Source organism: Polyodon spathula, chromosome 11 (assembly GCF_017654505.1).
Source record: "Polyodon spathula isolate WHYD16114869_AA chromosome 11, ASM1765450v1, whole genome shotgun sequence".
Classification (NCBI taxonomy): domain Eukaryota; kingdom Metazoa; phylum Chordata; class Actinopteri; order Acipenseriformes; family Polyodontidae; genus Polyodon; species Polyodon spathula.
The window spans coordinates 17131095-17140700 of NC_054544.1; positions in this window are offsets into that span (position 1 = coordinate 17131095).

A 9606-nucleotide genomic window follows, 5' to 3' on the forward strand; every position below is an offset into this window, starting at 1 on the left:
ACTCAGACGGCCCCTCTTCAAATCAACATACAAATCAATGTGGCGTACATGAGATTGGATACATAGACTAGAGGAATGTGTGATGCTTCCATGCTTAGTTAATTGCAGTCATTATCTTCTCAGGATAAAGTAGTCAGGTTACCTGTTGTTAATCACATAAATAATGTACCAGGGTTTCAGAGATTCTTACAGGAGTGATAACCGGCATTTTGTTACATCTTAAGGGGCTTATACATCAGCTGATTAAATCATTCCATAAATCTTACACAACACCTACTTCCATTTGCTCTGCAGATCTGTTTAGTTTTCAAAGAATTTGTTATAGCAAACATGTATTTGCTTTAAGTATATGTATTTATGGTATCACACTGCATAAAAGGAAGTGCTCGGTTTGTATGCCTCATTTTCAGGTAGTCCTTTTCCGTTTCACTTTCTAGATCAAGTCACCACAGCAGTGTCTTCTGCGTCAAAGCATGCCACTTTAGGCCTATAGAGAGGAGAATCACATGTAGAGGACTTTCAGTGCACAACATGTCAATCATTAGGGGAAGCAGCTGGTTGGTTAATGGTAAGAAAGCAAGCCACTTCTCTTTCCAGGTGAAATATAGGTCATCAGGGGGAGTTGCATCATTGAGAGAACATGAACAGCATGTAGTATTTTCATAGGCACAAGTGACTCTTTGATTACGAGAACATCATAACACATTTTAAGGCTTTGTGTAGCAGTTTATGCATTCAGCCAGTGAAATACACTACATCAAAAAAAAGAATTTGCAAAAATTCACTAACACCTGGTTGGCAACTGTCATCTGTTATGGGAAATTTGGTCTTCTAATACCTAAGTGCAGTAAGCAGATTTTAGATCACTGTCAATTTCACCAATAGATTCTAAAGAAGAGTGATAGTTTAGCATTAGATTATTTATGAAAGAACAATTCCCTTGCATTAGCCTATCAAAGGTCCAGGAGAGGAAATGTGTTGATAGGTACAGTTTTGATGGAGTTAATAGACTCTTTTCCTGTATTTATTAGGCATTAGTGTGCTGGTGAATGTGCTGTGTCAGTATATAAATGCTTTATGAATGAGCAACAGCTTTTAAAGTGATGTGGATGTTTATGATCTTACGGCTGCAGAAAAAAAAAGCTTTGATATGGGTAACTGTCCACTTTATCCTTCTGGGAATATAGGCCTATAGGGAGAAGAATCTCATGCACAGTACTTTCAATGCAGACAACAACAAGATTTTAGAAATAGGCAAGGCACCTTCATCCCTATCAATATTACTCAATAAAGTGACCTCACCTTCAGTGCTTTAATGAGAATCCATCCGGCCTGAACTCTCTGAGCACTCTTCTGTCCAGACATGCATATATCATGTGTGTGTAGCCATGTTCTGTATGATCCTTCACCTTACTGAATGCGTGTACTAACCATTTTGCATGCAGATAACATTTCACTCTGGTAAAAAAAAAAAATGAATGCTTCAAACATCCTTTGACAACTAATTAATTAAAAATCTATTGCAAGTGCAATTGTTGGATATAATATGGAATTTCCATAATTAAAGTTGAATTGTTTCCATTATTAAAGTTGCTAAGGACTCACTAAATCTGCCTTTACCTGGCTTTGAGCTGCTTTGAGCACAGAGAATCCTAAATGCCTGGACAGAATAGCCTTCTTCGTTCCATTTAAATGATGTCTTTTCAACTCTGCCAACCCCACCTACTCTTCTTTTACAATTATAAAGAGAGAGAAAAGTGGGCATAGCAGAATTGAAAGGTGATTTCAATGAAATGATTAAAACTCTTCAGCTGTAGCACTTTCTCCAGATAAACTTAAAAATGTTCCCAGTGTTTTAGATCCTGCTACTTCACCAGGTAGGCTAGTCAATGCATTTATATCTCTCTGTGTTAAAAGTGCTTCACACCTTCTTGTCTAAATGTACTTTTTATGCCTGCTTATTTTTTTTTATACCACTTATGATTTTATAGGCTTCAATCAAATACCCTCTTTCCATTATTTTTCCCAGTTGAAGAGATTATTTTAGGCTTTCCTCAGAGCTCATGTCATTTCAGTCCTGGGATCAGCCTAGTTGCCTTTCTCTGTACCTTCTCGAGTGCAATGATGTTTTTGTAGTGAGGCGACCAAAACTGCACCCAGTATTCCAGGTCGGGTCTAACTAGGGCATGGTAAAATCTTGGCATAACCTCTCTAGATCATTATTCCATACATTTTGCAATATAGCCTAATAGCCTATTTGCCTCACTGCATATGCAAGATACTTTTAATGATAACTCCACTATAACCCTGAGATCCTTTTCAGTCCCCTATTTTGCATCCCGTTCATTATATATTTATAACCTGCATTATTACGTCCAATATGCAATACTTTATATTTCTTAACATTACAATGAATTTGCTACAAGTCTGCCCAGTCATAAAGAAGGTCCAATTAAATTACTTGCAAATTGAACAATCTTGAAGTGTGTATCTTGGTCCAAATCAATTATAGAAATGAGGAATGGTAAGGGTCCTAGTACAGTTCCTTGTGATACCCCACTATGCACACCCCCTAATCAGATTTTACACCTCTCACAGTTGATCTCTGCTTTCTGTTTTTTAATCAGTTTTGTATCCGATTACATGATTTTCATTTAAGTATAAGTATTTCATTTGGGACTTTGTCAAAAGCTTTTCAAAGATCAATTATATCACAAGCATTGCCACCACCTACATTATCTGTGACATCCTCAAAAAAGTAAAATTCATTGGTACTCAATATTGAAAACCAGATGTTAAAAAAAAAAAAAAAAAACAAAAAAAAAAACAGTTAAAATGACATTTGAAGTGACTAACTATTAAAGTGAACCCCCTGGTCTATTTTTTTAAGCTTTTGTAACATCAACATTTTCTGTTGTTCTCATTTAGGAAAAAAACCTCTGGGTTAAATGTTGTGTAAATGAGTCAGATATTTCAAAGAAAGGAACTGTTTTTGAACCAGCTTTTTTTTTTTCTAAACAATTGTATTCTTTAACATTAGAAATAAACATATCCACAAAGCCTGTTACAATAATATAAATAGTGGCCTCTATTTTTATTAAGGCTTAACATCATAATACCACCCAGTTTGAATATATATATATATATATATATATATATATATATATATATATATATATATATATATATATATATATATATATATATATATATAGATTCTAACCCTTGGCTTCTCTTTAGGATTAGATGGATTCTGCCTTTTATAGCATTGTATTTTTACATTGCAGATGAATTGAAAAATAATATGATATAATGCAAATACATTAGTCTCAAGGCATGCTGGGAAGCCAGTGAGGGACTGTGCCACCAATAATGCAGGATAAATGAACAGAATGATGGACACCGGATTTCAATAGCCATGAGTTGACAAGGACAAAGCTTTTGCATAAATTGCATCTGGAAAGTATGAGGTCTATTACCAGATGCACAATGGGAGGAAAAGATAAAATAGATTGCTTACTTTCACAGCCATAGAAATGTTGCCTTTGTAAGATGGGATGATAATCTTTCTCCCTTTTGTGCTGCACAACAGCATCACCTGAATTTTGATACCCGTTCTTTCATCTCAAGGTATAAGGGTTGAAATAGAAAATAGAAATGGTCCCCATCCTTTTGTTCAGAACTCAGGATGAGTAAGGGGCTGCATGAGGATTATTTATAGTAATTAGTAATGGGACAGAACAGTTTCTATCGTTCCAGTTTTGCTTTAAGTCCAGTACATTGTGCCAGTCATGCAGTTTTGCAGTATGTGGTCATTGTACAGTAAGGTCTGGACTGTAAACATTATTACATAATAGTATATATGTTTTGTATAAATATGATTTGTATGATTTTAAAATGTCACCTAGTAGTCAAACCCATGTGGATTTTAAAATATTTGTTATTGTGGTTTCATAAACCAACTTAGATCAATGGCAACTCTATCAGTTATATGCAAAATACTGACACAGGGATGTCAGCATGTCAACATACATTGAGTGTACAAAACATTAGGAACACCTTCCTAATATTGAGTTGCACCCCCTTTTGCCCTCAGAACAGCCTCAACTCATCAGGACTTGGACTCTGCAAGGTGTTGAAAGCGTTTCACAGGGATGCTGGCCCATGTTGACTCCAATGCTTCCCACAGTTGTGTCAAGTTGGCTGGTAGTGGATCTCTACTCCGAATAGCTCGTTCCATCTCATCCCACAGATGCTCCATTGGATTGAGATCTGGTGACTTGGCAGGCCACTGTAGTAAGCTGAATTCACTGTCATGTTCATGGAACCACTCCTGGACAATCCTAGCCTTGGGGAATGGGGCATTATCCTGCTAAAAAAAATCCATTAGCAGATGGATACACTGCTGCCATGAAGGGATGCAACTGATTGGCAATGATGTTCAGATATCCTGTGGCATTCAAAAGTTGCTCCACTTTTATCAAAGGGCCCAATGTGTGCCATGAAAACACACCCCACACCATCACACCACCACCACCAGCCTGCAATGTTGACACGCGGCATGATGGATGCATGTAATCATGTAGTTTTTTCCATACCCTAGTCCTCCCATCAGCGTGAAACAGCAGGAACCGAACTTCATCAGACCAGGCAATGTTTTTCCAATCCTCCGCTGTTTCTTGTGTTTTGCTGAAAGAAGTGGAACTCTGTTAGGTGGTTGGCTGCCATATCCCGTTCATGTAAAGGTATGACGAGTTGTGCATTCTTATATGGGTCTTTCGGCACCAGTGTTGTACTAGACTGTCTTTTGCTCTGCACAATTCGTGTCAGCCTCCTTTGGATTCTTTCATCAATGAACTGTTTTCGACCACTGGCCTGCAGTTGGCTGGATGTCCTTTGGGTGGTGGACCATCCTTGATACACACAGGAAACTGTTGAGCGTGAAAAACCCAGCAGCGTTGCAGTTCTTGACACACTCAAATCGGCACGCCTGACACCTTCTACCATAACCCGTTCAAAGGCACTTAAATCTTTTGTCTTGCCCATTTACCCTCTGAATAGCACACATACACATGTCTCAGTTGTGTCAAGGCTTAAAAATCCTTCTTTAACCTGTCTCCCCTTCATCTACACTGATTGAAGTGGATTTAACAGGTTACATCAATAAGGGATCATAGCTTTCATCTGGATTTACCTCGTCAGTCTATTTCATGGAAAGAGCAGGTGTTCCTAATGTTTTGTACACTCAGTATATAATCTCTATAGACTTGTGAGAGGGGTGGTACTTAAATAATCAGCACTATGGCATAAAGCTCAAACTTGGCTGCCATCTAGTGGCAAGAACAAGGTACATTGAACATCTGCTCACTAATTAATTGTAAAAGTTTTTTTTACAAGGGACACCAAAAACATTAGAATTATGGTTTAATAACAGCATCATTTGTTTGTAGAAAAAAAAAAATCACATTTAATCACATTCTTAATTAAAGATGACAATCACACTGCTATCTGACAATCTACTTTCTTTTCTCTTGTTATTATCAATTTTAGTAGTGGTCTCCTATCACCACTGTGCTGCAATAATTTTGTTCTTTGAATTTTACCTTAAGTAAAAATGTATTATATATTAAAAATGTATATATTTTTTTTTTTACAGCCTCTCACTGTGAATTACTTTTCCATGTTATTGACTTATGAAAATGGGCAAGTTATTGACACTGGCTTCATTTGAATTGCGTTACATTTTCATTGTTATGCAAATTTAAATTCCATTTTGAACCTCTAAGAAAATCACCATGGAAATGATCTGAGTAAAAAGACTGCCAATTTCTTTGTACAAAGAAGAGGAGATCATGCTGGTCACAAGGTGCATTTCATATTTCCTCCAATTGCATTGTTAATTTTATCATTCAGAAACTGATAAGTGACAGTGATGTTGCTCTTAGGAAGTATCACACAATGCATGATGTGGTGTAGATTTTCAGTATTTGAAAAATATATGGTGTAGATTTTCAGTAACAGTTCAATCCAGAGAAGCTTGGATGGAAGCATCAGTAACAAGTTGCTTTCGAGGCATTGATACACATATTGTGCACTTGCGTCTGTCACCCAGGTCAACCCTGCTTTATCAAACATAGTGTGAAATCACGTAGCCGACCTGCATGACACAGAGTTTTAACCCGGGTAGGTTCTGACCCAGGTAGAGCATGCCAGTGTGAAAGGGGCTTAAGTCTATATTAGCCAGAAACCAGGGTTACCCAATGAGTAATCTTTCCCTTCTTGTTTCACCAAATCACAGACCCTATATGCAAAGTAGCCTGCTAATCAAACAAATATGTCCATCAAACTATTTCATCTGCTGTCAAAGTCAGTGAGAACTGACGTCTGTGCCTACGTGGACTGGACGAAAAAAACTGTTGAATGCAAATTCATTAAGAAAATATCCTCCAACTATATGTGGCAACTTTTTAGCAAGTCATGTTCCTGGCATGGCGATGTTTGCAGTAAACGATCACCAGAAAAGCCTTTTTTCAAGTTCCAAGTTGGTCATGATGGATTGATCCTGCAGATGTATGCAATGTGCAAGCTACAGCCATGCTACATTGGCCCAAATCACAGAAACATTTACTACAGAACAAGACCCACCTTTTTGTTCTGTCAGCGTAAAAAAACAAAACACAAATTCCTTCCAAAATAGCTGGATAAAATTATAACTTGTACATATTTACTATTGGGGTTATCAATAACCTCAGTTTTAATGTCAAATCAGTGCCTTGATGGCTGCTTGTGGAGGCACCCTATTGAGAACATTATAGCAAATCATGAGAAAGTGTATAAAAACCTAAGCTGCACATGCCCTTTCTTATCATTTATGCTTTGAAATCCCATTGAAAATATGAAACATAGCACCTAATCCTTTCTGTCTCAATTATCTGGGAGAAAGGAAAAAAAAGCATTGCACATTATATTGAAGCAAGAGTGAGGACCTATCAATCTTGTCTTATTTCCTCCCCTCTTGCTATTCTACAACAGTTCAAGTCCATATGTCCACTCTTTGTGCCAGTCATCCAGCCCATTTCCATCGACTTTACTTAATGCTGCCATGTATTTACCTTTGATCATCAGCCCACTGCTTAGTCTTTGTACCCCTTCTTGTTATGCCTAGCACACAGCTCTTTCAGCTGCAGTTTCAGCCTTCTGGTTTGTTCTAAAATCCCCAAACCACAGAAAATTGCATGGAGAAGATCTGCTTGAAAGGGGGTTTCTTTCAGAAAGCCGAGAAGCATTTGTATCTCATGATCAGATTTTCCAAACTCCCCATCTCTATGTCTTTATTGTTATATGCTTTTCTTTGAAGTGATCATTTGCCCCGTTGATTAATAGTTCTACTTAGAAGTAATAATCAGCCAAATAACTTCTTCCACATTAATGTTTTTCTTGTCCATGCTTTTATATACGCCTTTGTTTTTTCCTGAGGGGGAAGGTTTATCGGCCTATACCTGTGAAATTGCACTATTTATTTAGTTCACCTCCAGCATGAAGATAGAGGCTACTTTTCTCTTTAGTCTGCAGTGATAAACCAGGAGGACAAAATGCAAAGTCTGTCACACTTTTATTAAGTTAAAGCTTGGTTGAAAATGTACTTACAATTGAATAAATGTGTCAGTCAATTGAACAACGGCAAGCAGCTTAGAAGTAATGTGTACAAAGAAGAAGAGGCAATATTACTAGTTAAAGCCGTGGTTCAAGGCTTCAGGAGAAGTGACAACTACACAATCAGTACAACTGGCATTTGGAACTTCTGTAGGTCGTCTCCAAATAATGCGCAGACACGGAGAATGAACAACGCGAACAATGAATCAAGAAGCATGTTCTATACAAAAAAAACAACTTTACTGCATGGAAAAAAATGTAAAAAGTCCCAACCAAAACTCATATATTTTTGGACAAAAGATATAAGGGTAAAATAGTTAGCTGCAGAAATGAAATATGGGGGGGGACAACGGACTGGTATTCTACAAAATCTTGAAACATTAAAATAAACAAATAAAAAACAGGGAAGTGGCATGCCAAAATGTATTTTATTTCATATTTAAACATATATATATATATATATATATATATATATATATATATATATATATATATATATATATATATATTATATATATATATATATATATATATATATAATATTTTAATATTTATATTTGCAAATTGAAAACAAAACAAAAAAAATTGTTACATTTTAACTCCATGTGGATCCATTTTCAATGTCCTTGTGCCAAACTGGAATCCACCTTGCTCACGAATATCACATACAGTATTAGATCTTGGTAGTTGAAACATAAACCAATCCCTAATTCTGCCTGAAATTCAGCGCAACAGCAAAACAAACCTCTTGATTTTATTGTTGTAATAGTATGAATCCACAGAACTGTTTATGGACAGAGGCAGCCGGTAACCAAACACTCACATTAAACAAACACACCACTGGGGTCTCACTCCACGAGAAAACCACCAAGTAATACCTCACAGCAAGTTTTATTTGTACATCCAAAAACAAAGATAATTTTTTGTCACACTATATACAGATATTACATACAGTGTTTATACACAATTACATAATTTGTACACAAGAAAAATATACATAAAAATGTAAACTTTTGTATACAAAAAATACCTTAAACAAATTAAACAAGGACCAATAACAAAAGGTGACTAGATCATTATTAGCTCATCCTATAATTTTTATTTTAAAAACAGTAATACAGTACATTCAATGAGTATAGGAATTTGTAAGCCACCTTTCTCATATTTTAAGCAGTTACTAGTCTACGAAGCTTCTTTCCCTGCTACGTTTATAATATACTTGAGGGACTGAGGAATATAAAATGAATATTAGTGAATCTGTGCTTCCATGCAGATGTGAGAGAGGAGACAGGGTGGAGGAACAGAATTTTAAAACAGCAGCAGCAGAGCCCTGCGTGAAAGACGGGGCATAGAGAAGAGCTCTTACGCAATCTACAAAGAGGTATTTTATGATCTGAAAAGCTGAGGTTAGACCGACTTGAATTACACAAAAGGTATAGAAATCAGATACCAAAACAATTCATTCTAGTGCTGATGATGACTATCATAAAGTTTATTACTACAAGTAGACTGATGAAAGTTAGAAGTAAAACAATTCTGAACTCTGTTTCAGGGCTTAACAGTTCACAAATTATGAAGATTACTAACAGATGCAGTACTACAACTGCCCAGGTAACATAACAGCCTTGCCAGGATACAATTAAAACCCATAGGTGGGTTGTTTGTCCACTGAAGACCCTATTGCTTCAATGGGCTGAGACTATAAAAGGGCAACAAATGATGGATTTCAGTTATTATGGTGCAATATGAATTACATAGAAATTTCAAAAGGCACAAGACCTTCATAGGGTTTGCAGTACTATATTTCATAACTAAAAGTAGTCTGTTCAAACATAAGTATACAAAAATCTATATACTAAAAAAAATGTAAAGTTAGTGCAAATGTAATGATGTGCCCATATATTGGACTAGCCAGGTGAGTATTGCAAGCAATGCAATTAATAATGAAAATAA